The sequence below is a fragment of the Tasmannia lanceolata genome, unplaced genomic scaffold (assembly GCF_043159265.1).
Source record: "Tasmannia lanceolata isolate RefF3 unplaced genomic scaffold, GAP_Taslan_0.1 ptg000021l, whole genome shotgun sequence".
In the NCBI taxonomy this organism is placed as follows: domain Eukaryota; kingdom Viridiplantae; phylum Streptophyta; class Magnoliopsida; order Canellales; family Winteraceae; genus Tasmannia; species Tasmannia lanceolata.
In genome coordinates this window covers 12,635,965-12,652,820 of record NW_027518698.1, presented here as the reverse complement: position 1 = coordinate 12,652,820, position 16,856 = coordinate 12,635,965, and positions in this window count along the sequence as shown.

Genomic DNA, 16,856 nt, shown 5'->3' with positions numbered 1-16,856 from the left:
TCTTCTTGTCATCTTCATTCTTCACTTTGAATACCCACTTGTTCTTCAAAGCTTTTCGACCCTTTGGTAATTCAACCAACTCATATGTCTTGTTCTTATATAAGGAATTGAGCTCTTCTTGCATAGCCTTCTGCCATTGTTCCTTATGCTCATGTGTCATAGCTTCTCTGAAGCTTTCTGGTTCACCTTATGTGAGTGTCACATACTCTGATGATGGATATCTAGTGGAGGCCTTCCTTTCTCTTTCTGATCTTCTCAACATAGACGGTTCTTCATGAGAGGGCTCCTCATCCTGATCGGTATCACCATGCACATCCTCATGCAAATCATCTTCATCTATTTGAGGGGCCTCACTACTCCAAGCCTGATCTTCATCATCTTCAGCTTGTTGCTCATCATCATCAAATGTGGGTGAGGGCTTTTGAGCTTCTGGCAGCTCAACTATAACCTCTTTTGGTGTTTCTTCCTTACCCAAATCAGAAATCATCTGATTTTCATGAAAAATCACATCGCGGCTTCTATGCAACTTCTTGGTCTTGGGATCCCATAACGTGAACCCAAATTTATCATCACTACAACAAAAATGGTTTTTAGCAGCGGGCAAGACCGCTGCTCAAAGCAGGCTCGACCGCTACCATTACATTTAGCAGCGGTTATTTAACCGCTACTAAATCTTGAGCCGCTATATGTTATGGCAGCGGTTACTACCGCTGCTACATAGACCACTTGTGTATGAAACTATTTAGCAGCGGTTATAACCGCTACTGTTTTCGACTCTGAGGAGTCTAGGGTCGCCAATATAGCAACGGTTAAGACTGCTGCTAAATTTGTTACTTTCACTAGCGGTCTAATTAGCAGCGGTCTTCACCGCGGCTAAATATCTAACTATGGAGTGGGTGTAGCAGCATAAAGCAGCGGTTCTAACCGCTGCTAAAGTTGTTATATACACTAGCGGTACCAGTAGCAGCAATTGGAACCGCTACTAAATATCTAACAACTGACTAGGTTTTGCAGCATATAGCAGCGGTCAGGACCGCCGCTAAAAGTTACAATATTTTTTTTTAAAATTTAATTTTCAACAGATCCCAAAACACGGGAATAACAAATTTGTTTGATACATAACCTGTTTTACAATTACAACCTGTTATATACACATCACATTTATAAAAACCAAAAACTATACTATTTCAATCGATCAATGTTCACATCAACATTAAAAAAAAATGTGTTTACATCGCTGGACTTTTCGCCTTCATTCATTCTTGTTGATTACCAAGCACACTCAAATGAGGCTCCATTCTAATGAGAAATTACCAACCATATTTCCAATAAACTGGTTTCTTCGATATTAGAGACCAATATAAACCAAGAATTTTACATACAATACATCCCCTCCCTCTTAACCATGAATTGATGCTTGAGGCACAGCAGGTAAACCCAGTTCATCTTCAATCTATTACACAAGAAAATTACATGAAAATACAGAGGAAAAAAGAAAACAAACAATTTCATCTTACAGTAAAAATCCTTGTGTGTCATCATAATGCACGAGTTATTCAAATGCTGAAACAAACCCAATAACTGCAACCCTCATTTTGATGATTTGCAGCCCTCTAAGGCCCTGTTAGTTTTGGATTTTGAGAATTGATTTCGTCCAAAACCGATAATTGGGCTCAATAATTGCATTTAGAACCTGTTTGTTTTGTAACTCTATTTTTTAAACCAATCAGAGTCGCTTGTGTGAATTTTTAGCAATTTAACAGAGGTAATGGAGATGATGAATGCTACCTGTGCGTTATATCTACCAGGTGGCATTGCTGCATTGCCTGAAGGTGCTGAAGGCAAATTGAGTTCAGCCTCCAGATCAGGTTGAAGATATGAGGGCATGCCATCATGCTCAGTCTCCGTTCCCATGTCAGCTTCCAAGGCATCAAGCTCTGAAATCACGTTATCAAAAGAGAAAGCGAAACAAAGAGAGTGAATCAAAATGTACAGAATCCAAGAGCCCCTGACCATGACCACCATAAACCCATAAATGAAACTAGTTCTGATGCAAGTTTCATATGAAAATAACTCCCAAACGAGAATATGTTGTTAGATTACCGCCCATAAGGTCGTCTTCATCAATGTCATCAGGTACACTGTAGCTTCTACCAAGTGATTCTTGAATTTCGTTGCTCACGTCCATCAGACTCATCATCTCGTCTTGCATGTTCTACACATAGCAGGAATCAAAGGAACCGTTACTCAGAACACTGTGATGAGCAACGTGCTATCAACTTATCATAAATTCATAAATTAAATGAGAAGCTTAGATCGAAAACAAAGATGAACTAGGAGAAAAGTGTTTCGGGTACATCTATGTCTTGAATCTTAACAGTCTTCATCATCCCTTTTAACTCCTTATTTGTCCACAAATCTGCCCATTTTTGCCCTCCACTTTGGAGGGGTTAGGATGATTCAATAGAGCTGATTTTTTGGTACACACCCTATCTATGATAGGGCCTTGCAAATGAATGCTTTGGATCACCACAAAAAAATGTGGGACCCATGTGATTGGGCACTCGAGCGTACCATAAGGTTGGTACGCTCGAGCTTACAATCCTTTTCCTCTATATATAAGATTTTCCGCTTGTGTTTACCCTCACCAGTTGAAGCAAGATACTGTTCTGCCCACCTTTCTACCTGAAACATATAAGATTTTCATTTCCAAGCATCCCTATTAGTATTATAGATGTCACAATTTTTCAAGAGCTATTCATAACCATCAAGATGAAAAAAAATTATATCGGAAAGACAAACAAAAAACATATGGTTGGAATGAAATTGACCAAAGAGAAAGTACAGAATGTAGATGGCCTTTTAAATCTATTAAGGAAGTTCAAATTCACAAAATCTGACTCTAAGCATGAGCATTGAGAAAAAGTGTCTGGAATTACCTGAAACTCTATCAGCTCCTTCTTTTCCAAAATCTTTTCGCATGCAACCTTTTCATCATAGATGTTCAGGAATGCAAGATGGTTAGAATGGCATTCACCTCTAACCTCCAATAAGAAATTTCAGACCGAAATAATTCCTATGTCTTAACAAGTACAACTAATGAACTAAATGTTTAATTATGTCAGAAGCAGAATGAAAGCAAATACTTACTTCCCTTGTAAAATCTCTGGAGCGAGGATGCCAAAACGACGAAGAAATTCATAAAATGAGTGGGGTATCCTGCCATGCTGATTTTGATAGCCTCAAGGACACCCTATAAAGGCAATGATAATAAGCATTGGAAGCAAAGACACAACTTAGAAATTGCTACATCTTTTTTTCCACTTTATTTTAAATGTACTCACACCATAGCGCAGTTGTTGAATAACATTGACATTAACAAATATGGCAGGTTTTAGAAGATTGTTTGGCTTCACACATCTTATATAATGAGGTTCTGTTGAATTCAATATCTCCATCAATGATTGTAGTTGTAGCTGCATCAATTGCATTGTAATAGCATTAGCCCTCGACTAGTAATTAAATTATGTGGACAAGGCATGACTGGAGATGATATTTGGATGACTACCATGAGATTAAATACCAATAGCATTGCCGACTGAACTTTAAAAGAGCAAGATACCTTAAACCGAGAACCAATGGAAGAAAACTTAGAAGATTTAGTTGTCTCCTCAGGGGGAGGAGGGAAAAGGCCGGATACAAATGAACATTTGGAAGCACTCAACAAATCTTGATGTTCTAGCACTACAGTCTTTGTTTTTGTCCAGAAACTGATCAGACAGGTATGTAACCTGAAAGTGAATATGGAGAATGAATGTATTGCAATGCAAAAGCAATTAGAACAAAAATGAATACTTGATGGTTCAAGAATCAAATTCACCTCGCCCGCATAATGAGAGATGGTAAAATCAGTGCGAGACAGTTTTGGCTGGATAAACCGCTTATGAGCTTTGAATGAAAAATGCCAAACCTTTTCAATAAGATCCAAGACACCTTGGTTGTCGACAAATTCTATGTAGCTCCACTCAATTTGCTCTTTTGTATACTCTTCCTGCACCATCTTGAACACGTGTTGAAAGTAGAACATTCTACTACTTGGACACAATAAAAAATGGAGTCAAATTGACCTGCCCATTTAGATCGAAAACAAAGATGAACCAGGAGAAAAGTGTTTCTGAATCACTCTGTCATCATTATGTTTTTGCTGATGTGACCCTTTTTGAATCAGTTCCCTTAATTTTTGATAAGTTGGTTTGTTGAAGCGGATTTTTGTCTTCTTCTTCCCCTTCCTGTTGCAAGAAACTGGTGCCCAATGCAGAGACTATGCTGCTCAATGCCTCTAAAGTCTAAACCTATAATCCCGTATGTGTACTCACATCTCAGTCGGGATCTATCCACTTAAGTGCATGTACCACATTCCTCTTTGTCCTATGTGGATTCTATTCCAGTAACTTCTTTACCATTTGCATCTCCTTTTTCAGTTCCTCCTCTCACTAACCTTGATGTTCCTATCATTCAACGAAAGGCTACATGTCTTTGTACTATTTTTTCTCATTTATCTATTGTGAATCCCATTGAAAAGTTTGTGCCCTATACATCCTTTTCTTCCGCTTTTTCGTTGTCTTACTTCTTCCCTCTCTTCTTTTGTTGCTCCTAAGTCTGTGCAAGAGGCTCTGTCTAATTCTAGGCGGAGAACATCAATGGAAGAGGAAATGGCTTCCCTTCACCATAATAGCACTTGGGAATCGGTTTCTCTTCCTCATGGGAAGTCAACTGTAGGTTGTGTGTGGGTATACATAATCAAAAATTGAATAGGGCTGATTCAAGTTATGTTTTTTCATGTGTGAAAAAGTAGGAAATTTTAGAAATATTTCCCTTTTTCCAACTTTCCCAAAAAATTCTTGCAATCCAAACAGGGCCTTTAAGAGGAACATGATTAAAAAAACTTGAGAGAGCAAACCTTCCTGTATGTGTTGAAATCATTCGGTGTTGCTTTGTCTGTCCTGATGCGCATGCATACCCACGACTGTTCTTCTGAATCCCATGAGCATTCAATAATCTTCCCTGAATATGATAAGATGTCTGAATCACCTGCAAATTTTAGGACGACCACGGGTCAAGGAACATGATTTTGGCTACAGTACTTCCAATGATAAAAACTAATGAAACTTAAACAACCAAAAACAGAATAGGAACAGAGTGGAGGCATGGAGAAGACCCAAAATTTGAGACATTAAATAGCTTAAAATTGTACAACCAACCTTTCGATCACCCACAATCTCCTCTCCTCCATCTCAACATCACCTCCTTCAACAATCCACCATCAGCCCTCTTTCCAAGACATCCCAACAACCATCATCTCTATACCTTATAAAGTTCCCATTTGGAATAGACAACACAGAGACATTAAATAGCTTAAATTTGTACGAGTTTTTAGTAATGCCTTTTGGCCTTACCAACGCCCCCTCCACTTTCCAAAAGACCATGAACATGGTCTTCAAACCATTCCTCAGGAAGTTTGTCATCGTATTCTTTGATGACATCCTCATCTACAACAAAACTTTGGATACTCATCTGTCACATTTGAAATGCGTTTTAGACTGTTTACTCACTCACCAGTTGTTTGTCAAATTAAGTAAATGCCAGTTTTGTCAACATCAAATTGAGTACCTTGGTCATCTAGTCTCTGGAAATGGGGTAAAGCCTGACCCGGCCAAAATTCAGGCAATGCAACTCTGGCCTCACCAAAGAACTTGAAACAGTTGCGAGGATTCTTGGGCCTTATAGGATATTACCGGCGGTTTGTCAAAAATTATGCCACATTTGCCTCCCCCCTCACAAACCTTCTGAAGAAAAATGTTTTTCATTGGTCTCCGGATGCTCAGTCAGCCTTTGAACATTTGAAATCCCTCATGACACAACTTCCAGTTCTTGCATTACCAAATTTTAACGAGGATTTCATCTTCGAAACCGATGCCTCTAGCATTGCAATCGGAGCAGTTCTCATACAAAATAAGCATCCAATCGCTTATTTCAGTAAAAAAAGACTCCCACCATGTCCAAGGCTTCTGCTTATGTAAAGGAATTATTTGCGATCACCAAAGCAGTGAAGAAATGGAGACAATACTTGTTAGGAAGAAATTTCACAATTTTCACTGATCATCGCAGTTTGAAAAATCTGATGGCACAAATTATTCAAACCCCCGAACAACAGCAATACCTTTGCAAGTTGTTGGGGTACAATTACACCATTTTGTATAAGGCGGGAAAAGAGAACAAGGTAGCAGATGCCTTGTCAAGAGTTGAAGAAAACTATCATATTTCAGATGTTGAACAATCTACCCAATTACAGCTAGTCGTCTCTACACCCGTTTTCAACATTCAAGCACAGCTCCAACATGAAAATCTTATTGATACTGAGTTATTGGAGCTCCATGATCAGATTAACAAGGGGTCAGCAGCACCAGAATTCTCAATCAGAAATGGCTTATGTTCCACAATCACGGAATATTTCTCATCATCATAAAGCAAAGGACAACTCCCACCAATGTTGGGGCAATTGAAACAGCCACAAAGGCGCCAGATCGAAAACCCTGGTTCCACGATGTAAGACTCATCGAGTGCGACAAATACCCCAATGAAGCCTCCTATAAAAAAAATAGAGCCATAAGGAACCCGGCCTCGAATTTCGTCATCTGTGGTAGAGAGTAGATGAAGAGTAAGCCATTAGGATCATGAAAGAGATCCACGATGGGGTCGTGGTCCTCACATCTGTGGTAAGGCCCTAGAAAAAAAAATTCTTTGATACTACTAGACGACCCTGGGAGAATGATTTTCATAAAGTTTGACAGTGCCACAAGTGTTAAATCTCCACGGGCCACCTGCGAGGTTACATACTTTGACTTCACCATGGCCCTTTTCAACATGGGGAATAGATATCATTGGAAAAATAGACCCAAATCATTTGCCGGTCATGAATAAATTGTTCACTAAATGGGCCGAAAAAGCTTCATTTGCGTCTCTAACCTTGCACTGGTGAGCAAAGTTTATCTTGATGAATAAACTCTGCCGATATGGTACCCCACATTTACTTATCTCAGACAGCAGTTCACATTTCATAAAAGAGGTGAATTCACTATGCGATAAGTATAATATCAAACAATGCAGGTTGCATAAGAATTCAAAGGTGATAAACTTTGCCCTAGACCCCCAAACCAATGGCGGAGGCGGCCAATAAGAATTCAAAGTTGATAATCAATAGAATGATCACCTCGCATAAATATTGGTCATTCAAACTGCTTTACACATTGTGTCCCTATCGAACCTCAGTAAGGACAGTGTAATCTACATCAAAATACTCCTGTAGATCATTTTTCTCTTCTATTGTAGAAACAATATGAAAAATAAATAAATGTGAAGCTGGTATCTTCCTCATTTGGTTGATTTCCATCACTGGAACAATTACCTGACAGTCCCCCACTGCCAAATGTCGAAGGTATAGTGGACCGACAGCGAGTATAGTGGATATTTCTTTGGAAATTATATTCTTGGATTTACACTTAATAATAATTCCGGCACATGTAAGATCTACATTTATTCAGTATCACAATGTCTTGATGCAACTCATTGTTTCTTGCTGTTATGTTTTTGTAAAATCAATTTTTTCCCAATTCTTCATGTTATTTTCTATGTCATGTGATGACTACTCTTAGAGTCGGGTTGCTTCTAATGCATTTCTTCTCTATGTCATGTAGGAAATGATTACTTCTCTGTTGCTGCATTTGACGATTTGATTCCTTCTCATCTGGTTCTTCTACAAAGTAGGGTAAGTCACTTTTTCCCATTAAATTGAACCTTACTGTTATTTGGGGAGACATGATATGTTCTGTTAAAGTTTAATTTGTCAGTGGTGCTTCACTCTATTTTCATTGTTTGTCTCATTTGATCATTCATTGCTCACTCCTAGATGGTTGGTTTGTTTTCACTGGCCCACTGTTATAGTTTTCCCATATATTTTTTATGATTGTCCTTGCGACACCAAGTCATTTATGAATTTCACAGCACTGTACAAGGAGGCCACACTGGCGTATTACGGACACTCAAACGCATATCTGCCAGTTTTTTCTGGTTCAAAATGAGTTCTGATATCAAGCAATTCATCAAAGATTGTTTAGTTTGCCAACAAACCAAATATGCAACGACTCCTCCCATGGGTCTGCTTCAACCGTTACCAACTCCTGACAGAATCTGGGAGGATATCTCCATAGATTTCATCATTGGATTACCTCTATCAAATGGTTATACTAGCATCTTCGTGGTCATCGACAGCTTATCCAAGTATGCGCATTTAGGGGCTCTGAAAACTTCTTTCAATGCCGCCCAGGTAGCTCAATTGTTCACAGAAATGGTGGTAAAACTCCATGGCATTCCCAAGTCAATTGTATCTGACCAAGATCACATTTTCCTCAGCAAATTTTGGTCTGAACTTTTCAAATTAAGTGGCACTTCTCTAAACCTGTCTTCTGCATATCACCCCCAAACTGATGGGCAATTGGAAGTGTTAAACAGGTGTGTGGAACAGTATTTAAGGGCATTTGTTCAAGACAACCCGAAGCATTGGCATTCCTACTTATTATGGGCGGAATATTCCTACAATACCTCATTCCACACAGCCATACAAATGACTCCTTTTTGAAGCAGTGTATGGGAGACCCCCACCTTCCTTACCACATTACATTCCTGGGTCCTCCAAAATTGAGGCTGTTGACATGGAACTGACACAGCGGGATACAATCCTAGCTCAACTCAAGCACAATTTAGCTAAAGCTAAATCAAGAATGAAATCTATGGCCGATCAGAAACGTATTGATAAAAATTTGGAGGTTGGAACATGGGTTTTACTAAAACTTCAACCTTACAGACAACACTCTGTTGTTGCTAGACACTCTCAGAAGCTCAGCAAGAGGTTTTATGGTCCGTTTCAAATTGCTACACGGGTTGGAAATGTTGCTTACAAATTACATTTACCAGAAGGTAGCAGAATTCACCCTGTTTTCCATATTTCATAGCTCAAACCATACCATAGACCTGCTCTACAAACCCCTTGCCCTTTGCCTTCCCACACTGTCGACAATCATCCAATTATCACACCCCTTGCTATTTTGGGCAGACGAGTGGTAATCCAACAAAATCAACAAGTAACTCAAATGCTTGTTCAATGGCACGGCCTGTTACCAGAAGACACTACAGTTAGAATATCCATCCTTCAACCTTGAGGACAAGGTTATTTTTCCAGAAGGGGGCAATGATAGCAAACAGAGCGTATCTGATAATCAAAGCTGGGATGAGAAGGAGGTCAAGTCGCAGCAAGGTGGAGACAGAGAGAGTCGAAGGAAGAAGAACCCTGTTTGGATGAAGGATTATATCCGTCATTAAGGCTAATTAGAAGTAGATTAGTTACAGAGTTGTTAACCCAAGTTGTTATTTTTCAATTTCTTTAAAAAAGTAGAAAAGCCAGCTATAGCAGAATCAGTTAAGATTGATTGTCAGAGCATCAATTCCGTCAGGAATGTCTATAAAAGTGTAATCAGCGCATGTGAGAGGAATAATAGAAAAATATCTTCTCTCTGAACTTCTTCTTCTTCGTCCTCTTCTCCCCTTTTCTCTAAGTTCTCTGCATTTTTTTAGAAATCTATATCAAAAATCATATCAGTTTATTTCGCGTAAGACCAAGATCAGATCAACGGCCTCGATTGCACACACATATCTTCGTGTGGGATCCAAAAATTTTCTATTACCACGGATTCGGATCGTAACTGTCTGGCCAGTAGTTCTCTCTTCATATAATTTTTTTAATGTTCAATTTATTTTAAAAATTCAGAAGGACCATGTGCAAAAACTCTAAAAATATATTAATGGCCATTTTTAATGAAAAAAAGTGTCAACCTCTTTGATTGAATAGGAAACATACCTTCTTCTTCTTCCTCTTCTTCTTCTTCTTCTTCAAACCCTAAACCTTGAAGACCCTGAAAAGAGAAAAATGAAAAATCAGAGAAGAAATGAGACAATAAAAAAGAAATAACAGAAGAAATCCTATAAAATAAAGATGGAAACACTAGAGATGATTACCTTTATCCGAAATCCACGGATTTCTTCTACGAAATTTCAAAACAGAGCGAGATTTTTAGGGCAATATCGAAAGAGAGGGAAAGACGAAATAGTTGTCGGTTGAGATGATGATAGAGAGGGAAAGAAGTAACAAGAAGAAACCCTACATGAATAAGAAGAGAAGAGAGGTGGAATGAAAGAGAGAATAGGATAGAGGGGATTGAGCACAGAGCCGATGCCTTTCTCTTTTTTCTTTCTCCTATTTCTCCTCAGCCAAACCCTAAAAGGAATCGCATCCTCCTTTCTTTCTCTGCAAAAACCCTCTCCTGAAAAGCTTTTTCCCCTTTTTGCCAAACCCTAAAAGTTGAGAAAGAGCGGTCATATTTCCTATTTAGTAGCGGTCATGACCGCTGCAGAGTTTAGTCCTTCGAGGGACATTCAACAGCGGTCTAGACCGCTGGCAAATCCCCAATTGGTGGCGGCTTTTATGACCGCTGCTAAATGTCCGCTCCTAAATGTCACGTTTGTTGTAGTGCATCACTATAACCCAAAAATACACACTGGGTTGCTTTGTCATCGAGCTTGCTTCGAGTCTCCTTGGGTACATGCATAAAGGCCTTCCATCCAAACACTCGTATGTGCGAGTAGGACACATATTCGCCTGTCCACACTCTTTCTGGCACCTCTCCTTCTAATGGCGATGAAGGAGATCGATTTATCAGGTAGAACGTTGTACACATGGCTTCACCCCAAAATTCTTTAGGTAACTTTGCCAATGAAAGCATGATTCGAATTCTTTCAACTATTGTGCGGTTCATTCTTTCTGCAACGCCATTGTGCTGTGGAGTGTAAGGGACTATTTTCTCATGTCTAATGTTATGCTTCGCACAATAATTCTTGAACTTTCTTGAGGTGTACTCTCTGCCATTATCCGAGAGGAGACATTTCAATGCCTTGGACGTTTGCCTCTCAACCATAACATGAAACCTCCGAAAGATTTCAAACACTTCATCTTTGCTCTTCATAGCATAGGTCCAAACTTTGCTAGATGCATCATCAATAAAAGAAACAAAATACAATGCACCACCGAGAGTCATAGGGCCACATACATCATAATAAACTAAATCAAGAATGTTAGTATTCCGGTTAGCTTTAGAATGTGAGAAAGAAACCCTGTGCTGTTTTCCAACTAAACAATGATCACAAGGGGTTAAGGACACACCTTTGAGTTTTGGAATGGAATTATTTTTCACCAAAATCTCCAAACCTTTCTCACTTAAGTGCCCAAGTCGCCGATGCCATAAATCTGGTTGAAATTCTTCAATGGCATTTATCTCGCCCTTAGATAACTGACCTTCTGTCTTATAAAGAGAGCAACACTTCTTGCCTCTTGCCACAGCAAGAGAGCCTTTTCTCAACTTCCATAGTTCATTGCCAAACTGTGATACATACCCTTCATCATCAAGCTTTCTCGTTGAGATGAGATTCAATTTGAGATCAGGAACATGCTTCACATATTTAAGTATCAACTTGCAACCAACATTGGTAGTCATGCCAACATCACCAATGCCAACAATTTTTGATATGCCGTCATTTTCCATTTTTACCAAACCAAAGTCGCCCGACTTGTACGTCGTAAATAAATCTCTGTGTGAGGTGGCATGGAAGGAGGCTCTTGAGTAAACTACCCAATTCGACCCATCAGGCGCTGTACTAACACAACCTTCACCACATATCGAGAAGAATCGAGAAGATCACAACTTCACTCGATACCACTGCAATGGTTTCTTGAATTTCTCTACTTCCTCAGCCATTTTTTTCTTTCTTTTGCTCACTTTTGTATATTCTGCAATCCTTCTTTATATGTCCAGGCTTCCTGCAATGAAAACAAACTATTCCACTTCTTGACTTGGATCTTCCTCTTGATTTGCTTAGGCTGTAATTTTTCCTATCCTTTGATGTCCCCCGTTCTTCAGTGACTAATGCTTGGGAGTGGGAGGAATCTGAAGATTTTCTTCTCTCTTCTTCATTCAACAAACTACTTCTAACTTGGCTCATGGTGACAATACCATCCGGCGCCGAGTTGCTAAGGGATACGACAAGAGTCTCCTAACTGTCAGGCAATGAGCTTAGCAATAACAGTGCTTGTAGCTCATCATCTAGCACCATCTTCATAGCCGCAAGCTGATTCACAATGCTCTGTATCTCATTCAGGTGCTCTGCAACTGACCCATTCTATCTAAACTTCAAGTTCACAAGCTTTCTGATCAAGAACGCCTTATTACCAGCCGCATTTCTTTCATACAAATCATGCAACTTTTTCCACAAGGAACTTGCACTGTTTTCCGTTGCCACATGGTGGAACTCAACATCATCCAACCATTGTCGGATACAAGCAATAGCTTTCCTATCCAACTTCTTCCAATCATCAGGTTTTACGTATTCTGGCTTCTTCTCTATAACCTCAATCGGCAAATAGAGGTCTCTTGAATATAACAGATCTTCCATCTTGGCTTTCCAGATTAACCAATTTCCTCCGTTTAGGCTAATCATCCTTGATGAGGTACTTGCCTCCATCTTCAATTCACAGATAAATAATAACCAACAACCAGTGCTTTAGTACCAGTTTGTTGGGGAAACACGGATAAACCGCGCCGGATAAATTTTCCCTTCTTATCTGTGAATTAAGAAACTCACCAAGAACAAGAAACCAAAAAGCACAGAAAATAGCAATCCACCACACAAATCAAGAACACACGATTTTAATGTGGAAAACCCTCCGTTGTGAAGGGAAAAACCATGGGACAAACTCCGAAAGAAATCCACAATGAAAAGAGAAATACAAAAGTCTTTCTTCTCAAGTTTTCCCAAAAACTTGAGGAATACACAAGAATAGAAGATTAACAATAAAATCTTGGAGAAAATATGGGTTACCTCAAAAACCCCTTGCTAGAGAATGTTTTCCCACCTCAAAGAATCAAGCGTGAGATATCTTCTTCTTCTTCTCCAAGAATCACTCCAAAAGCCCTAAGTTTTGGATCCTTCTTCTTCCCTCTTCTTGCCCATTTGCAAAGACTTCTACTTTCAATGGAGATTAGGGTTTTCAAAGCCTCTTTAGGATTACCCCAAAGCAAACCCTAGATGAACCAAGAGAAAACGCTTTTTCTTTTTTCTCTTTCTCTTGTCTCCTCTCACGTTTTTTTTTTCTTTTGTTTTCACATACCGAACCCACTTCACCGACTCTCTTAATTTTAGAGAGTTGCTTGAGTGAGTGGGGCCAACATCATGGGGTGGACCCACAACACCACCCTCCAAACTCTAAGAAGAAGAAGAAGAAGAATAAGTCTCGTGTCTTTATTTTCTGCTGATACAGCCATTAAATAGAGAACAGGGAATTCAAATAAAATTAAAAGATAGACATCCCTAAAATCTCTCAATAACTAAAGCTCATCTAGCTTTATTCCAATAGAAACAGAGTTCAGATAATCATTATCCCTAGCTACTAACAGATTGTGTCTACGTGGCATGAGAAATCTTGTACGTATCATGGTTGTTTCAAGTAAAAAAAATGAACATATATATCACTTAATTTTAATTTTTTTTCCGCTCAGTTTCCAAGGTAAAGAGAATAAGAATCGGGATTTTGATTCCTGATCCAAACACAGCCTTAAAAGTCATCTTATTCAAAGAAATGTTTCAGGTACTAAAGACACACCCATTGTTACATTTTGGGATCAACACGAGAATGGCTATACTGGAAGTGACTGATACGTGTCTTTCCTTTAGATAAGGGTTAGGGAGATTTGTGGAAAATCTATTGCTAATTTGTAGGAGTCTTAGTTGGCTGCAAAGTGGTTTACGTCAGGAGCTGTAGATGAGAATAAATCTCTTATTTATTGGTTTCTTTTATGGGTTGTAAATGAGTCCAAGAGTCCTTAGTTGGTTGTCCTGTTTTTTAGGTACTACTTACTGAATTATATTTAAGCATTAGTCGTTCTATGAATAAAACAGTAGAAAATATTATTCCCAAACATCTCTTAATGTGGTGCAATCTCCCATACGAGATTTTTATCTTTTTTCATCTTAAGCAGTGCCTTGTGAGATACCATAGCTCAAGGAAGCAAGAAACAGTACCGAGAAGCTTTCCCATTGAGGAATTACTCTTTTGAACATAGCAACTTAGTATCAGAGAAGTACGATCAGATGGTTGATGGAACAAGAATATCTCATATGGATGAGAAGGTGCGGGCACTCCAAGCCTCTCACAATGCGCTCAAGGAAACGAAGGAGGACATGGTGCAATGCTACATGAGATCTTAGAAAAATTAAATAAGTTGCAGCCAGCACCTAAGGACCTGGAAGGCTGCATCAATAGCTCTCAAGCAGAAGGAAGCGTAACTTTGGGTAGCAGCGCAACTGAGGGCAACGGTCAATCCTTTTGCACCAACAAGGTCGATGCGATTAGATTTCCCTTGCTTTGATGGAAAAAATCCAAATGGATGGATCCTTAAGGCCAAGCATTATTTTAGATATCATCAGGTACTAGCAGAACTATGGTTGATGGTGGTGGCTCTTAAGAAGGAAAGTGACGCACTTGAATGATACCAATGGTATATCGAATACAAGCCGGAGACAACAAGGGACGACATGGTAGAAGCAATGGATGCCCGTTTCGGTCCTGCGCGTAGCGAAAATTATGCAGGTCGATTATCAAAGCTACGCCAAGATTCCACGGTTTTGGATTATCAAAAGGAATTCTAGGTGTTGTCCAATAATGTAAAAGGGTTATCTGAATCCTACCTTTTGAGGTTTTCATTAGCGGCCTCAAGGACGAGTTAAGGGTTGATGCACAGAAGATGAAACCGGCTACTCTTCCTGAAGCTTTCAACTTAGCACGACTCCAGGAGGAAGAGGAGGCTATTCGGCTTCAAACAAGCATGCTACCTTGTGGTTCAACCACAACAACCAAGGATGCTTCAGTTCCACCCATCAAGCGTCTAACACCAGCCAAAGCTAAAGATCGAAGAGAGCGTGGGCTGGGTTACAACTGTGATGAAAAGTTCCACCCAAGCCATCGTTGCAAGTTCCAACAATCATTTTGGGTAGAAGGCATTGAATTTGATAAAAAAAAAGGAAGGAGTTCAATTTCGCAAGGAGTGGTTCGGCCTTAAGGACATGGCCGTTGCAAGGGGGTGGATTGATACGTGCCTTTTCTTGAGATAAGGGTTAGGGGGATTTGTAGAGAATCTACTGCTAATTTGTAGAAGTCTTAGTTGTCTGCAAAGTGGTTTACGTTAGGAGCTGTAGATGAGAATAAATCTCGAATTTGTTGGTTTCTTTTATGAGTTGTAAATGAGTCCAAGAGTCCTTAGTTGGTTGTTTTATTTTTCAGGAACTACTTACTGAATTGTATTTAAGCATTAGTCGTTCTATGAATAAAAGAGTTGAAAATATTATTCCCAAACATCTCTTAACGTGGTGCAATCTCCCATATGAGATTTCTATCTTTTTTCCTCTTGAGCAGTGCCTTTTGAGACACCATAGTTCAAGGACGCCAGAATCAGTACCGAGAAGCTTTCCCATTGAGCAATTTCTCTTTTGAACATAACAATAACTTTTATAATCAATTGTAGAAGGCAAAGTTTGGATCCTAACCTAGTTTTGTGATATCGAGACCATTGATTTTGTAGAATATCAAGCAGCAACCTCCATGGTTTTCGCCCCATCCCAAATGAACATGTGACAAAAGTTCAATTGATTTGCTTTTCTTGGTGGAACCCAAAACAAGGCTTACCTATGAAGGACTTGGAATCATCTGATACAAGGTTTTCTCAACAGAATTTTGCCATACTCTTATGATTGGCGTTCCGATCAATGGGTTTGATCATGCGAACGAGGCAAAAGTGTAGCTTAATAAGTGTATTTCAGGAAAGATCGTAGAGGAGGAGTGTCTTTTTAGCATTTGTCCGACCAACAAGTAGTTGATTAGGACCTTTCATCCGATAAACCCTATCTTGGAACTAAAATGGACCTTTCATCCGATAGACCCTATCTGGTATTTTTACCCAATCGGATTCGCCATGGCCATGAATTGAAATAGCGGACAGGGTTCCATTCTCAAAGTCAAGTATCCATTGTGCAAAAGAAGAGTACCCATTGCATAGTGTAGAAGATAACCCTTGCAGCAATACGCGCATGGTGGTCAGGTGATGATAGACTGAAGGTTCCCTTGCTAAAAACAACTAGGGCACCCTCATTGGTCCATGGGAAGAAAGTGCATTTATAAGGGCACAAGAAAATATGGAAATGACATTGACAGCTATTTAAAAAAATGCTATTGCTTCTAAGGACTAATGAGGTCGCCCTTTTAACTGGTTTTTTGCAAGGGGACCCTTAGGTCTATCATTCCTCTCTCAAGTAATAGGCAATAATATGTTTTTTTTGGCTGTTGAATGCGGCAACGGAACGATATGAGTTGGGCCTTGTCTAGCTGCCAGGAATTTTTGTTCATGATCAATTAGAATCTAAGTGGCAACGGAACGAGATGAGGGTGAAAAGTGGCTAAAAATCAAGAAAAAATCATCCTATTTTGAGTCGAGTCTTTTGTTTCCTAATTTTTAGCCACTTCTCACCACTTGGAGACACAAGACCCAAATTTACCAAAACCGTGGTACAACTTGCATGTGTTAAGCAGATAGCTTGGAGTTTGTTTCTTGATTTTTGTTTCCTGATTTTTAGGAACTTCACCC